Raw genomic sequence first — 18,178 nt, forward strand, 5'->3', positions numbered from 1 at the left:
CATGTCAAGAGTTTGGGTATATTTCAAGGTAACACAAATTCTCATAACTTAATTTCATTATTAATTTAATTAGCCATTATTAATATTGTTAGATTTTTTTAACTTAAGATCCTGAAAGAAAAATGACTAGGGGATATAGTCTAAACCTATATAAATAAATGTAAGATTAAGTGAGATCTAAGAAAACAGATATTTCTAATCCTTATGAACTACTTATTTTAAAAAGCAAATAAAATAAACTGCTGGTACAGAAATCAGATAGTCCCCTCAGTTATTGAAAGAGTTACCTGAATATACTCCCAGTGAAAACTCTTTCTGTTTCATGTATGTCTTGTTTCTTTAAAATAGGAAACCCTTTTAATGCATGTAAAATAGTTTTATTTTTGAGAGAGAGGGAGAGAGAGAGATAGGGAGGGAGGGGCATAGAGGGAGGGGACAGAGGATCTGAAGCAGACTCTGCACTGATGGCACAGAGCCCAACGTGGGGCTCGAACTCACAAACCGTGAGATCACAACCTGAGTCGAAGTCGGACACTTAATGGACTGAGCCACCCAGGTGTCCCTAATGCATGTAAAATATTATTTAGCTTATAATTATTTGAAATAAGCACATATTGTAAAAGCAGAGATTTATCTTATTTATGCTGATGTTTTGATTTTTTTCTTTTTGGGAGCTAACAATAGTTTATCTTCAGAGACCCCAAAATGGGGCTCTGTGTGTGTGTGTGGTGTGTGTGTGTGTGTGTGTGTGTGTGTGTGTGTGTGTGTGTGTTTAAAGTCATTATGGAAGGGCACTCAATGATGTGTCTATTCAGTGTGGAGATACATGTTCCCCAATTCTAGGAATTATTTTTGATAACTAATTGCCCCTACTTTCTCTGTTCTCTTTATCTGGAATTCATATTATTAGTATGTTAGAACTCCTGGATTAACCTTATTTAAAAAAAAAAACCTCCTCTTTTATTCTTTGTCTCTATGTTCTACCATTTGCAAAATTTATTCAACTTTATCTTCAGCTCCTCTAATTAATTTTTCGTTTCTGATATCATTTAAAGAAGTCCCAACAGCATTTTCTCATTTTGTGAATGTTATTTTTATTTTTTAAAATAGCATCATCCTCTTGGTTTTGCAAGTACACTATCTTCTCTAAAGATTTTAATGAGAGATCTTTTGAAGCTTTCCTTTTGTAATTTACAATGTCTCTGAGTCCATTTTTTTCTGGTCATTTTTCTTGGTCACTGTCTTTGATGTCACACCCTTTTTTCAAATGATTGGCGATCTTTTGTTGCTTGCTCAGATACAAGTGTAGAGCACTAATAAGCTGACAGAAATTCTTTATGTGTCTGCATGAGATTCATTGACTAATGGGCATTATCATAGGGTGACTGGGCTGGCCATTTTGTTGGGAGCCTTCCTCAGCTGCTATTAGATGCTACAAGTATTTCCACTTGAGCTGGTCTGATGTAAACCTAATGTCCAGTGTTCTCAGATGGAAGAGGAAGAATTGTTGTCATGGTGACATGGGGTGGTTCTCGCTGTTTAGCATGTAGACTCCTAATGAATCCCTCCGTTTTCATAATGGCATTCCTAAAGGTCTTCCTCAGTCCACAGTCCCTCTATCCTCTTCTGAAAGTAAATCTTCAGTATTCTGCTGAGGTTAAGGAGGAGTAACTATGTGGTTATGCAAGATGGGGGAAAGGGTCTGGAGGTCTAACAACATCATATAGGCGTTTTCAGCAAATTCTTCCATTTTTAGCTCCTCTCGCACCCTGGCCTTGGTGCATTTAGTTTTTAAACCTTTCCACAATCTTCATTAGTGATTGTTTTACTTCTTTGTGGCTTCCTTCAGCATCTCTGACATTGGTGCTTGCAACCAAGGAGGTGGAGGTTACAGGTGGCTAGATGGGGACCATCACCAGGGCTCTCCAAAATCAGTGGCGCGGGAAAGCCAGACTAAGGAGTGGGGCTGGGGTCTAGTTATAAAAATGATGCTGTAACAGCCCTGTCTCAGCAACCTTCTTGTCTCACAGGAGACAAAGCCATCAATATTTTATGGGAGCAGAGGTAGCAATTCTATCGGTGGATTCTAGCAAGTGCAGCACAATCGCATTCCTAAAAAGTCCCCTCGAAGTTGAGATGAAACTTCATGGAGAGTACAAATGATATCCCCCAATCTCTGATTCTAGTTTTGTCAGTCTTTGGTTTTGTCTCCTTGGAGGTGGTTCTTTTCTCAGATCTATTCTCCTCACAGGCGGCAAGATGCTTGCAGTTGCCTCTGCCTTACATCCTCACAACTTCAAATATAGTAGAACAGCCAATGGAGAATCTTTTGTTTTTACAAATTCTGAATTTTATGAGAAATATAAACTAAAAGAAAATTGGCCAACTAATATGTCCTGTAAAGTGTCCTCAATTCTTGAGATTCATTTAACATATTCATGTTCTATTTAACTCCTTTTGTATTGAAGGGATTATTATTTTTTTTAACGTTTATTTATTTTGATAGAGCATGCATGCGATCGGGGGGAGGAGCAGAGAGAGAGAGAATCCCAAGTAGGCTCTGTGCTGACAGCTGCCCCCAACACTGGACTCAACCTCATGACCTGACCTGAAAGCAAGAGTCAGACGCTTAATGGACTGAGCCACCCAGGCCCCCCTGTGTAGAAGGGATTATTAATGGCAGTGACTATATCTCACTCCTCAGCCTCCTCAAAAGAAAATTCATTTATGACCCAAAGCAATAACTCTCACGTGATGGCATAACATTAGGTGGGAGCAATTAATATTGGTGGAGGGAATCATCAGTTTACCAGAAAGAAATCAGTCTTTACAATCTCACTGAGAGTATTAACAACGTGTTGTTACAGCATAAGTGAAATACAACATCGAGTTTTAGTCATGGATTTGTAATAGTATGCTACAAATCTGTATCCAGAAGGTTAAATTTGAACTTTTTTGCTAATTTAGGCCTGGCTTATTTTATAAGCCTATTGTTATTAGGTGCTACTTAGAAATTGCCATCTGAATGTTCATGGACTTACCAAAATGAGCGTCATTTCTTATGGATCAGTAGAAGTCCTGCTTTGTCAAAGACAGACCTTCCTTATACCAGTTTTTCATATTCTATATGTGGTAGTTCTGAGGACAGATTTTTGTAAGTTTTGCAGATAATTGGAAGATAATTTTGCAAGTAATTAATAATTTTTCAGAAAAGAGAAAACATTCAGTGCTACTGTGTGCCATTTACTTGTCTGACTGATTCCTTCATGGTGATTGCTAAGAAGGACAAATTAATCCATTGCCTGAAGACTCTTAATAAGTATGATTCTTGGGTTAATTACTAAAAGTTCCTTGCTAGCCTCAAGGCTTATAATTTGCTTTCACATCCCTCTTTAAATTCCGTAACACTGTTACGCTCAGGAACCCTGAGAACTATCCAAAGGGTTTGCATGATGATCATGTCTCCCTCAGAGATCCATTTTGGTGTGTTGCTAACCTGTGGCTTTGACTGGTCCTGGACATCATTGAAGCTCCAAAGGAAGAGGGTTAATTCTTTCCCAAACCAATAGAGTTCAAATTCTATGTCTTCATTAGTGGTAGAAGAATTAATAGAGAAGGGAAGAAGCTGGAAAGGCCTTAGAATGTGGTGAATAGGGCTATGTTGTATTGGGATTGACAAATAGAGACTTCCATTTACTTTCTGTGCCTTTCTAGTCATTCTGTGAGTATTTTTTAAATATCTGACTCAGAGGTCTAGTTTTCCTTATAATTACCATTTTGGTAAAAAAGCAGTGACATGTGTTGTTTAGATATGTGTTGCTTAATTTCCACATGTTGGTAAAATTCCAAAATTTCCTTCTGTCATTGATTTATAATTTCATTTCATTTTGCTTAGAGAACTTACTTTGTAACATTTCATTCATTTAAAATTTGAGACTTGTTTTATGGTTTAACATGTGACCTGTCCTGGAGACTGTTCTATGTGCATTTGAGAAGAATGTGTATTCTGCCTTTGTTGGGTATAGTGTTCTGTAGATACTTGTTAGGTCTATTTGGTTTATAGTACTACTCAAATACTGGTATTCTGTCTGGCTGTTCTAGTATTGAAATTGAGACATTAAAGTCTACCACTATTATTGATGAGTTATCTATTTCTCCCTTCAATTGTGTCAGCTTTTGCTTTATGTATTTTGGGACGCTGTTGTTAGGTGCATTTATACTTGTTATGTCTTCTTGATGGATTGGCCTTTTGATCATTACAAAATGTCTTTTTTTGTGTCCAGTAACAATTTTTGTCTCTAAATTTATGTTTGATGTTAGTATAACCATTCCAACTCTCCTTTGGTTACTGTTTTCCAGGTATATCTTTTTCCATCATTTACTTTCAACCTATATGTGTCTTTGAACATGAAATATGTCTCTTGTAGACAGCGTGTGGTTGGATCATTTTTTAAAACCCATTCTCCAATATTTGCCTTTTGACCAGAGTGTTAAATCCATTTCCATGTTATGTAATTACTGATAAGGCAGAATTTATATCTGTAGTTTGCTATTTGTTTCTGTATGTATTATGTCTTTTGTTTGTCTATTTCTTTATTAGGAGTAGAGAAATAATTTTTTGTTAAAAGTATATTTCCTGCTATACCATTTTAATTCCTTGTCATTTATTTTAATATTTTTAAAGTTATTTTTTACAGGTTGCCATGGAATTATAATTAACATCTTAACTTCTAACAATATAGTTTATATCTAGTACAACTTAATTTCAACAGTCCACAAAAATTTCCTCCCATGTAGCTCCATTTCCTCCCTTTGTTATGTGCTGTAATCACTACCTATCAACACAGGCATATAACTATTTCTTTATGCAGCTGTCTTTTAAATCAGAAAGGAGAAAAAAGAGTTACAAACCAATAATAACACATTTATATTTTCTTTTACCTACATAGCTACTTTCACCAGTGTTCTTTATTTATTTGTGTGAATTTGAGTTACTGTCTAGTGCCCTTTCTTTTAATCCTGAAAGACTCCAGTTAGTATTTCTTTTTTTTTTTTTAATGTTTATTTTATTTTTGAGACAGAGAGAGACAGAGCACAAGTGGGGGGGAGGCAGAGAGAGAGGGAGACACAGAATCTGAAACAGGCTCCAGGCTATGAGCTGTCATGAGCTGTCAGCACAGAGCCCGATGCAGGGCTCGAACCCACGAACCGTGAGATCATGACCTGAGCCGAAGTCGGACGCTTAACCGACTGAGCCACCCAGGCGCCCCGAGTTAGTATTTCTTATAGGGCAAGCCTCCTAGTGTGGGATTCTCAGTTTTTATTTATCTGGGAATGTCTTAATTTATCCTTAATTTTTGAAGGAAAATTTTTAGTTAATAGTCTTCCCCCTCCCCCACCACTTTTTGAGTATGTCATCATCTCATTACCTTCTGACCTCTGTGGTTTTCTGATGAGAAATCAGCTGTTAATCTCATTCAAGACCCCCTTGAATATGATGGATCTTTTCTCTCTTGCTGCTTTCAAGATTTTCTCTTGGTTTTTGAGAGTTTGATTATGATATATGTAGGTGTGGATCTCCTTGATTTTATCCTATTTGGAGTTTGTTGGGGTTTTGAGATGTGTAGATTAATGTTTTTCATCAAATTTGGGACATTCTCAGGCATTATTTTTTCAACTATTCTTTCTTTTCTTCTCCTCTCTGGCTCCCATGAAATGTATGTGAACATGCTTTATGTGTTTCACAGGTCTCTGAGGCTTTGTTCATTTCTTTTTAAAAAAATTTTTTTTAATGTTTTATTTTTATTATTGAGATACAGAGAGACACAGAACGTGAGCAGGGGAGGGGTAGAGAGAGGGGAGACACAGAATCTGAAGCAGGCTCCAGGCTCCGAGCTGTCAACATAGAGCCCAATGCTGGCTCGAACTCACAAACTGTGAGATCATGACCTGAGCTGAAGTTGGTCACCCAACCAACTGAGCCACCCAGGCGCCCCTCACTTATTTTCTTTATTATTGGTTCTTTTGTTTTTCTTTTCTGTTTCTTGGGTGGGAGGAATAATCCCGATTGACCTATCATCAAGTTTGCTGATTCTTCTGCCTACTCAGATTTTCTGTTGAATCTGTCTAGGGAATTTTTTATTTTTATTATTTTAATTTTCACCTCCAGAATTTCTATTTAGTTCTTTTTAAAACTAATTCCATCTATTGATTGATATTCTGTATTTGGTATAACATTATGCTTGTACTTTTAAAAATTATGTAGATACGGCTTTTTTTAAGTTCTTTGAACATATTTAAAATAGCTGATTTAAAGTCCTTGGCTAGTGGGGCGCCTGGGTGGCGCAGTCGGTTAAGCGTCCGACTTCAGCCAGGTCACGATCTCGCGGTCTGTGAGTTCGAGCCCCGCGTCAGGCTCTGGGCTGATGGCTCGGAGCCTGGAGCCTGTTTCCAATTCTGTGTCTCCCTCTCTCTCTGCCCCTCCCCCGTTCATGCTCTGTCTCTCTCTGTCCCAAAAATAAATAAAAAATGTTAAAAAAAAAATAAAATAAAAAAAAATAAAGTCCTTGGCTAGTAAGTTCAATGTCTGGGCTTCCTCAGAGATAGTTTCTATTGAATGCTTATTTTCCTGTGTATGGGCCATACTTTCTTTGCATATCTTGTAGTTTTTTCATTGAAAATAGGACATGTTAAGTAATATAATGTGGTAACACTCAAAAATCAGATTCCTCTCCTCTTCCAGTGATTGTTTTTGTTGCCATTTGTTGTTGTTGCTGTTGGTATTTGTTTGCTTAGTAATTTTCCTGAACTAAATCTATAGAGTCTGTATTCTTTGTTGTATGTGGGCATTAGAGCCTTTGCTCAATTTTCTTATTAGTCAGCTAATAACTTGACAGAGCTTTTCTTAAGTGTACAGGGCAAATAAGTCTCCCAGCATTTGGTGAAGGTCTTGGTGTGAATTTTGGAATATGCCTTCAATAGCAGGCAGTTTACAATTCTGCCTTAACTTTCACTTCCTGCTTGTGTAGAGGCTTAAGTTTAGCCAGAGTTTGGGGTCTTTTCAGATCTCTCCTGAGAATGTGCACAGCCCCAGGCATGCATGTAGCCTTCTAGATGCTAAATTGTACATACATACAAACCTCCATGATTCTTATCACCACCTCATTCCCAGCTTTTCGTTTAAATTTTTTGGTCAGATTCTTCTGCCCCAACTCTTATTGCTGCTTAAAGTAGCTGTGATGTTAAATATTACCACTGATTGTTTTTGACATGCTTCCTGGGTAAAAGGCTGTTGTGCTGAGTATACTCTGAGTCAGATCAAATAAAGAAAAGCTCTATAAATAGGTGTTTTTAGAGGATTGCTAGAGAGGTTAAATAATTACAGTTCACTGAAAATGTTATTTTTGGTGTATTCCAATCCTATTCTGTCCCCTCCAGTGGCTTCTGGCTGCTAGTTTTCACTGTGATTTGGGGGGATTTTCATTTTCAAGACTACTATAGAGCTAAGGAGAGGGGAATGGGAATTGGAAAAGTTCAAACACCACAAATCTTGCTGATCTTACTGAGATTCAGTCATTTTTGTTGAACAAATGCTCCTCAGTTTGTTACAAGCATTTCGTTAATTTGAGAGTTCTGAAAAGTTGATTTTGACAATTTTTTGCCAGTGTTTTTGTTGCTTTTATGGAGAAATAGGCTTCCCCCTTATTCCATTCCATTATTCTTCATTCTGATCTTATGTAACTTTAATAATTGGGAAATTGTCATATAAAAGACATTTGAATTGGGATGCTGAGGGCAATCTGTTTGTGACATCTGTTACCCTGTTGGTCATTAGGATTGATTTCACTGCCTATGCAAGTAGCCTATTTTCACCACTTCATCTTCAGCTTTCCTGAAGTTTTGCCCTTAGCTAATGAGGGTGACCTATTTAGATAATAGAGGGCAATTCTTTATTCAAGGTACCTGAAATATAATCTTATCCACCGATGTACATAATTATATAGTTTTCTGAGAGATGGTCTAATTTAGGCAGTCATGATTTTGTACTAAATTAAGCCTCTTTGACATAGATAGGCCATTTTCAACTGGGCAGGACTTGGGTATATTTGAATATATAGTTGGGAAGTTTATGTTTGCCTAATGATATTAAAAATAAAAGCTTTTATAAAATGAATATTACTATAATGCTGGGATGTATTTATATATGTCTTATATTAAAACAAATGTAATGGTGAATTATTCTCCCTGTATATGTAGAATGTAACACATTTGTGGCTAGAGAAAGCTCAAACTTATCTTTTGTATCATTTGTGAAAAATAATTTACTGACTAAATGAGGATTTTTAGTAAAACTTTAAGGGGATTGGCTATACTATTTACAAGGTCAAATTCCTAGTCAGTAGAATTAAATAATGTTTTACATATAATTTTCCCTGTATCATTGTCTTATTATTTTAAAGTGCTCTTACATACTCTTAGTTTCACCAGAATACTGGGAGGTTCGTTTGTTGAGAGGTCCCATTTTGGGGTGAAGAAGTTTATGCAGATGTTGGTGATTTACACTATTGAATAACATGGCTGTGACCACATAGTGCACTTGTGGTAGCCCCTCCCTCCTCATCTAGAGGTAGCCCCTCTACCTCATTAGACCACTTCTCAATTAGTTATTTTATTCAGTGGTGTACATAAAAGAACACAGAGCTTGGAAGGCCTGTCACTTCCCAGCTGTATGTTCTTGAGCAAGTCGTTCAACTTCTTCGAGCCTTATTATCTCATCCAGAAAATAAAACGAAGTTATCATAAACCTTGCCTCAAAAAGTTGCTGTAATAATTAAATAAGATAAATGTATCTGTAAAGATAAATCTAAGCTATTAACCAAATGCTAGAAATTATTTTCCTCTTGAAAAGATTCAAAGGACACGACTTTGTTATTTTATTGTACGTAATTTATAGGGATGAGAAACCTATAAAACAATCACTAGCCTTCTGTAACCCAAACTGCTGCCTGTACTAATATGAATTAATGAAGCTTGATAACACATAGAATTATAATAGAATCATTTTGAATATTTTAATATTGTAGCATAAAAATAAAAATAATTTCAGATTCATTTACAAATTGTTAGATTAACTGTAGGTGAAAGGAGATTTTAGCTGGGTCAGGTTGGAGCTGGGGTAGGGTGGAAGGAGGGGTCTTTACTTTGGCTTGATGGGTTTAAGGCACTGTGCCAGCTACCGCTCATAGATTTAGAGTAAGAGGGCAGACTAGGATTCTCAGCACAGTCTCACAATGATTCCTCTAATGAACACTTCCTCTAACTATTGGGAATTTCTACTCAGCTACATTAAAAATTCAGTCACTGCCTTTGTTAGTTCACTAATTTCTTGTTCAACAGACATTTATAATTCATCTTTTGAGCTAGGTAAAGTGCTCATGGTCAGTAGTATATATTCTATATGCAGGACCACCTGGTAGGAAACTGGACTATATAGATGCTCAGTATATATTTCTTTTTTTTTAATGTTTATGTATTTATTTTGAGAGAGAGAGAGAGCATGTGAGTGTGTGCAAGCAGGTGAGGAGTAGAGAGAGGGAGAGAGAGAATCCCAAGCAGGATCCATACTGTCAGTGAAGATCCCAATGCGGGGCTTGAACTCATGAATCATAAGATCTTGACCTGAGCCAAAATCAAGAGCCAGACGCTTAACCAACTGAGCCACTCAGTCATATTTCTGATACATATATCAGCCCCTCAGTATGTATTTCTGATAATTTTTGTACTTTCCACTATTTAAAAAAAAGCTACTTGTTTGCATGGCATCTTTTCTTATGTGTGAGGTCATAAAAATCCCCAGGGAAAAGTATTCCAGAAGATCTGCTTTATGAACCGAACATTTTCATATTTTAGGGGATGTAATTTGGTTCACAGCATATGTCAGTTCAAGTGAAATGAGTTGTGTAGTAACACCATGTCATATGTTATAACCACAAGTATCCTGTCAAGCAGGTGGCATTACTCAGTTTATATAGGAGGAACTGAGCTTAGAGAACTTGCTCATAATCAAACAGCTGGTAAGTAGCCGAAGCATGATGTAAGCCCACATATCTCTGATAACAGCAGGTCTGGTTTGCCAATGTATCATCAATCTTTCGCACACCAACTGTGTTATAGACACTGTATTCAAGATAATCATGAATGCTTCTTAGAATTTTATAAAATTGAAGTGAAACCTGTTTAATGAAGTATTATTGTAGTAAACACAGTAAAACATTGCCAAAGTTACATTGAATTAGATTTTGCCTTACAGTTCTTTTGTAAGGCAGGTATCTATTGGAATATCTCTGCATCAATATGTGTAAGAAATAGACCACTTGGCAAACTTAAAAACTGAACTCTTAGAGCAAATATTATAAATGCTGGAGAAAGAATTGTTTTGGAAGAGTTCATGTTTACATTATCACGTGAATGCTTTTTCATTATTTCCCAAAAGCATTAATGAGCATTATTTTCAACTGGTTTCATGAGATTTTCATTTTTCATACCAGTTTTTAATATGGCTATATTGCTTTAATTTTAAGAGACCATTTTAGTTGCTTTTTCATTTATTCAACACATAGTTAATAAGCAACTACTATATGCCAGGCACCATTCTGAGCATCATGAGAAAATTGGTAAGCAAAACAAAAATTTTAGGCTTATGGGGCTTATATGCTAACAGAGGGAAGAGATGAAAGATAAACAATTATTTTAATATCAGGTTAATATAATGCCAGACACTGATGAGTACTATGAAGAAAACTAAATCAGAATAAGGGGAGAGAGAGAGATTTGGAATGCTATTTTAGGCTGTGGAAGAAGCATTTGAGCAGAGAACTGCTAAGTGAGGGAACAAGCCTTGTGAATATCTGGAGGTGGAGCATTCCAGGCAAAGAAAAGAGTAAGCACAAAGGACTGGGGTGGAACTGGTTTGATGTGTTAAGGAGCCACCAGGAGGCCATTGAGGATGGAGCTCAGTGAGAAGAGAGCAGCAGATTCTAGAATCAGAGAGGTAAGGCAGGGCCCTTGTCATGTGGGTTCTTTTACATCATAAAGACTTCGCATTTGTTCAAAATATAGCTAATGGATGGTTTTGAGTGTAGAGGGACAAGATTTGATTTATGTTTTCATAGGTCAGTCTGGCTGCTATGAGAAGAAATGACTAAAAGAAGGGCATGAATAGAAACAAAGAGATCACTTAGATTATTCCTATAAAGAGATCCTGTGGGGAGACAGAGGATGTGGCTTGGAATAGAGAGGAATGGTACAGAGTGGAGAAGCTGTCAGAGTCAAGATATATTTTGAAAGTAGAGCTGAGAGAACTGATGGCTTGGAGCCTGAAACCTGCTTCAGATTCTGTGTCTCCCTCTCTCTCTCTCTCTGCCCCTCCCTTGCTTGTGCTCTCTGTCTCTCTCAAAAGTAAATAAACATTTAAAAGAAAGAAAGAAAGTAGAGCTGAGAGTGTCCTGATGGTTTGCTGTGGAAAAAAAAAAGAGTCAAGGATGACTTCAAAGGTTTTAACGAAAGGAACAAGTTAAATGGTAATTCCACTTGCTAAGATGGAGGTTGTTAAGAGAGAGGAAGATGTTTGGGGGAATCAAGAGTTCTATTATGAACATGTAAAATTTGAGATGTTTATTAGACAGGTAAGTAGTGATGATAGAGACTAGAATTCAAGGGAGAGTTTCATGCTGGATTTAAGAATCTGGGAAACATCAGCCTAGAGGTAGTGTAGTGAGTTGAACTATATCCCCCAAAAGATACGTCTAAGACCTCATCTCCCATAACTGTGAGTGTGTCCTTACTTGGGAATAGGATCTTTGCAGATGTAATTAAGAATCTTGGGATGAGATCATCCTAGATTGAGGGTGGACCCCTAAATCTAGTGATTAGTGTGTTTATAAGAGAAAAGAGAGGGAGATTTGGGAGAGACACACAAGGAAGGACATGTGAAGATGGAGGCAGAGATTGGAACTATGCTATCATAGCCCAGAAACTCCCGGAGTCACCAGAGGTTGGAAGAGGCAAGGAAGGATCTTTCTCTGGAGCCTCTTATGGGAGTGATTGTAGCACTGCTAGCACTTTAAATTTCAGACTTCTGGACTCCAGAACTATGAGAAAATAAATTCCTATTGTTTTAAGCCATTGGTCATTTGTTGCAAGAGTCATAGGGAACTAATTCAGATAGTAATTCCTTGAGACTAGTTAAGATCATGTAGGAGATGAATATAGATAGGGAAGAGAAGCATGGTCAAGGAAATAGCTCTGGGGCTCTCCAAGTCTATTTTAGTAGTGTTGGAAGGGAGGAGAAAAAGCAGATGCCACTGAGAAGTGATAGAGAGCCAAGTGAACATGGTACTCCAGAAGGTACAGGAAAAGAGCGTTTTGAGAAGGGCATTGTGATGGATGTGCTAAATGCTGCTGAGAGATCAAGGAGAATGATTTGGTAGGTCAAAGCTGAGCCTACTGTGAGGAAGCCCAATAACACAGTCAGAAATGGAACACAGGACTTGGTAACTACGGGGTAGTGAGATTTCCCTTATATTGTAATGAAGTGGTACACCCAACCTAATGGCATAAAAGGCAGGGCACCCATATGTCTTTGCCTCTCTGGCTTGGCAGTTTACCCAGTCCTTACAGGCTATATTCAACTTGAACCTTATCGTGCTCCTCTGTGAGGAACCAGGGAGGTGCTGGAAAGCTGCATCCATTCAGTCACTTGTATTCTTAGCCCTGAATTCTTCAAACTTGTTGCTGGAAGATTCAGTAGTAAACAGAAGGAAAGCAGCTTGAACTGGGTCTAAATCATCATTACCTCCAATCTTTGTATCTAAATCAGACTTTTATGTTTTCATCTAATAGAGACAAAGGTAGAGAACTGACCATTGGATTTGCCACATGAAAGTCATTGGTGGCTTTGATAACAAGGGCTTGGTAGGGCAGTCTCCTTAGAGAAGGTTCAGAAGGGACTTGAATGTGAGGAAGTAGAGATAGTATATAGGCAGCTCTTTCAAGTTTCACTGTAGAGGGAAGCAGGAAAGTAGGATACTAGTATAAATTCAAAAGAATGTTTTTGAAAGATGGGAGATATTAATAGCATGCTTGTGTGTTGATAAGAATGAGGCAGAAGACAGATAAAATTGGTGAAGGACAGAGATGAGATAAATGTGGAAGAAATAGGATAAAGATAGGATAAATAGATGAGAAAAATCCTTGATTTTCTCAGGGAGTGGGAATATAATGTAGGGCACCTGTGGGTGCCATAGATAGGAGAGAATTAGATTGTCTCTCTATTTTAATCGTAGTGAAGGTAGAGGATATGGATGCAGATGAGGTTAGTTGGTTAGATTGATTGGTAGGGAGAACACTTTTTTCATGTTGAGTTTATTTATGATGGTATAATACCCATCTATCCTGGTTGGTTTTAATGGTCTTATAATAAAGACACCATGTTTACACTGCTGTTCAACATCTGCATATTTTTATAGACACTGCTATACCCTAGCTGACAGTTCATCATAAAGAGACACTCACATTTCCTGTAAAGAAAGCAGAGGAGTCAGTCCCAACAGTGGTATTGATTTATTACTTGAGCATGAGTTCATTACCCATGAAGACTCTCATTGTGCCTTTTATTTTCTGGGCACAGCAGTATTTTAGCATTACCCATCAAGTTTGTCGTCTACAATAGAGCGCTGTTCAAAGGCCTCACTAGGGAGGCAAATGTGTCTAGAAATTCCCTTCATGGTGATTTATTTCACAGCAAATGAATTTCATTTCTAAATCTAGCATGACCAGAGGTCTTCCTAGAGTATAAAAACACTCCACGAGGACTGTAAGACCTCTGGTTGGGAAGAGAGTAACGTTTTCTCTTGAGATGAAATTTGTGAATTGGGTCAGAATTTACCATGAAGCTGGAGGTAGACTTCTTTATTTGTTTTCTGGAGGTGTGTTCAACCAACATCTTTAAGCTTGTGCCATTCAACAAGTCTCTGTCTTCAACCTAGAAAAAGTTAAAGTCCATGGGTGATGTAAGCTGATATTGATTGACCTTTAGCAATATTTAGCAGACATTTACTTTTCTGTCTGGTCATGGAGGTGCTGTTAACTTGAACAGAAGCTTCAAGCCTCCAGGCATTAAATCAGCATTCAGAGTATGGTGACTGTGTTTATAAAATACAAGTATAAGAGCAATCCATGGAGAAAGACCCATTTTTCAGGCAGTGTATCTTTCTCTGTAGGTATTCTTTTTCCCCAGTTGGATTCTCATTTTACCTTGAAATTCTTAGCATAAATATTTGACCATATTAAAAAAACTAATAGATCTTAAATAATTGCATTAAGAGTCCAAATACCACCGGATACTAATTGAATCAATTAATATGTGTGAAGATATCACTCTTTAAGAAGAAATAACTCAATGTGTATCTCATAGAAGCCATGTTTTAACTTCTTAAGGGATATAGTTTTGAGCTTATTTCTAACATGAATGCAGCTCCTAAAATCAATCAATGTTTTTTTTTTTTTTTTAAATGCACAAAGAGCTAAGAACAGAGGCTAAAAACAAAAGCATCTGTGGTCTTTGAAAAAGTTGATTTATATCAGTTCTCTTCAATAAATCTTTTAAATTGAGAAGCACTAGGTACTAGGCTTGAACAATGTCTAAGTTAGACAATTTACTCTTTTTTTTTAACGTTTATTTATTTTTGAGACAGAGAGAGACAGAGCATGAACGGGGGAGGGGCAGAGAGAGAGGGAGACACAGAATCTGAAGCAGGCTCCAGGCTCTGAGCCATCAGCCCAGAGCCCGACGCGGGGCTCGAACTCACAGACCGTGAGATCGTGACCTGAGCTGAAGTCGGACGCTTAACCGACTGAGCCACCCAGGCGCCCCTGACAATTTACTCTTAAGAAAGCAGGGCCCTCAAGTACACATGGTCTTGCAGTCCTGATCAAAACTTTGATAGGAGGCTTATGGAGTATATCATCATAATATTATACTCTGAAGTCTGAGAATTACAGATGCACATTTCAAATGCATGTTACTATTTTGCATTGTATGTACTTCAATGTTAAAAGTTACATGCATATGCAATTCAAGTAAGTTTGCCAATCTTATGTTAGAAATCAGCCCCTTTGCAGAGAGAATCGTGCATCTGCAGATTGGTTAAATGGGCTTGCCAAAGTGTCCAGAACTTCCATCTGAGCTTTAAAAAGTTTGTTGAGTCTTAGAACTATATCTAAGATTTATCTACATTTATATATATTACATATAATTCTTTATATCTATATTTATGTATAGAAATAAAAAGTATGTTGAATCTTGGAATTGGAAACATGACCACAAAAATACTTATCTTACAAGGCTTAAAAAATCTTTTTTATAAAAGTGTATATTTTTCATATAGTATTTTTATTAGGAAAAATAAAATGGCCTGGATTATAAAACTTACCATCCAAAAGAATAGATTTAGAACTTGAATATGCATATGTATAGATGACATTTGAATTCTTTTTAAAAAATAGGAATAAAAGAGAAAAATGAGAGGGCATTTTGGCAAAAGTGAATACACTGTTAAAATGTTATTATTGTCATCAAGATATTATCAGTGTAACAAACCATGGAGATATGGATTCCTAAAACTGACACGTTCATCCCTTTTGCCACTGGGGGTCACTGTAAAGACATTGCTTGAACAAATCTCAAATTTCCCAGAGGTGCTCTTTGTGAAATTTGAATGAAATTTGAATGTGGAGAAAAACACTATTTATGAGAATGACTAAAAAATAAATAAGAAAGCAATAAAACAATTGAAATTAATACCTAAAGGAGCTAAGCAAATAAGAACAAAGCCCTAAGCCAGTAAAAGGAATGAAATAATAAAAATTAGAGCAGAAATAAATGAAAAAGAGACTAGAAAAACATAGAAAAGATCAATGAAATCGGGTACGTGGAAAAGATCAACAAAATTATAAACCTTTAGCCAGATTCATCAAGAAAAAAAGAGGTCTCAAAAATAAAATCAGAAATGAAGGAGGAGAAATAACAACCAATACCACAGAAATAAAAAGGATTATAAGAGAAGAGAATATGAAAAATTATATGCCAAAAAAATGGACAACCTACAAAAAATGGATAAATTCCTAGAAATATATAACCTTCCAAAACTGAATCAGGAAGAAATAGAAAATTTGAGTGAACCCACTGTTAACAATGAAATAGAATCATTAACCAAACAAATAAAAGTTCAAGACCAGATGGCTTCACAGGTGAATTCTACCACACACTTAAAGAAGAGTTAATACCTGTCTTCTGAGTGCTCCAAAATATAGAAAAGGAAGAGAAGTTTCCAAATTAATTCTATGAGGCCAGCATTACCTTGATACCAAAGCAGATAAAGACACTACAAAAAAACAAAAAACAAAAAACAAAAAAACTACAGGCCAATATCTCTGATGAACATAGATGCAAAAATCCTCAACAAAATATTAGCAAACCAAAATCAACAATACATTAAAAAAAATCATTCACCATGATCAAGTGGGATTTATTTCAGGGACATAAAGGTGGTTCAGTACTCACACATCAATCAATGTGATACATCACATTAACAAGAGAAAGGATAAAAACCATGTCATCACCTCACTAGATGCAGAAAAAGCATCTGATGAAGTACAACATTCGCTCATGATGAAAACTTCCAACAAAATGGGTTTTGAGGGAACATACCTCAACATAATAAAGGCCATTTATGAAAAGCACACAGCTAATATCATAGTCAGTGGTGAAAAAACCAAGAGCTTTTCCTCTAAAAGCAGAAACAAGACCAGGGTGTTCACTGTCACTACTTTTATTCAACATGGTATTGGAAGTCATAGCCACAGCAATCTGGCAAGAAAAAGACATAAAAGGCATCCAAATTGGTAAAGAAGAAGTAAAACTGTTACTATTTGCAGATGACATGACACTATATATAGAAAACCGTAAAGAATCCATGAAAAAAAACTATTAGAACTGATACATGAATTCAGTAAGGTTTGCAGGATACAGAATTAATATATAGAATTATGTTGCATTTCTATACACTAATAATGAAGTAGTAGAAATAGAAATTAAGAAAGTCCCATTTACAATTGCATCAAAAAGAATAAAATACCTAGGAATAAACTTAACCAAGAAGGTGAAAGACCTATACTCTGATAACCATAAAATACTGACTAAAGAAATTGAGGATTACACAAACAAATTCATATTCTATGTGCATGGATTGGAAGAACCAATATTGTTAAAACGTGCATACTACCCAAAGCAATCTACAGATTTCATGCAATCCCTCTCAAAATACCGATAGCATTTTTCATAGAACTGGAACAAATATTGCTAACGTTTGTATAAAACCACAAAAGACCCTGAAGAGCCAAAGCAATTTGGAGAAAGAAAAACAAAGCTGGAGGTATCAGAACCCTAGAGTTCAAGATATACTAAAAACTGTAGTAATCAAAACAGTATGGTACAGGCACAAAAGCATAGATCAATGAAACAGAACAGAAAGTCCAGAAATAAACCCATGCTTTTATGGTCAATTAATTTACAACAAAGGAGGCAAGAATACACAGTGGGAAAAAGATAGTCTCTTCAACAAATACTGTAGGGAAAACTGGACAGCCACATACAAAAAATAAAACTGGACCACTTTCTCATATCATACAAAATAAACTCAATGGATTACCTCCTACAAAAATCAACTCAAAATGGACTACAGATCTAAATGTGAAACTTAAAACCTTAAAATTCTTAGAAGAAATTACTACAGGCAGTAATTTCTTTGACATTGGCCATAGAAACATTTTTCTAGATATGTCTCCTCTGGCAAGGAAAACAAAAGCAAAGATTAAACTAATGGAACTATACCAAAATAAAAATCTTCTGCACAGCAAAAGAAAACATCAATAAAATGAAAAGACAGTCTACTGAATGGAGAAGTTATTTGCATATATTACATTTGATAAGGTGTTAATATCCAAGATGTATAAAGATCTTACACAACTCAACACCAGAAAACCAAATAATCCAATTAAAAATGGGCAGAAGATAGGAATAGACACTTTTCCCAAGAAGACATACAGATGGCCAACAGAC

General features: G+C 36.4%; 1 protein-coding gene across 17 annotated transcripts in view; it reads left to right on the forward strand.

Annotated features, from left to right (window-relative positions):
• The window catches only part of DNM3 (dynamin 3), a 571,670-nt gene that overhangs the window by 146,874 nt on the left and 406,618 nt on the right, over window positions 1–18,178 (forward strand). The gene's annotated exons all lie outside the window — the stretch shown is intronic.

The sequence above is a fragment of the Panthera leo genome, chromosome F3 (assembly GCF_018350215.1).
Source record: "Panthera leo isolate Ple1 chromosome F3, P.leo_Ple1_pat1.1, whole genome shotgun sequence".
Lineage (NCBI taxonomy): Eukaryota > Metazoa > Chordata > Mammalia > Carnivora > Felidae > Panthera > Panthera leo.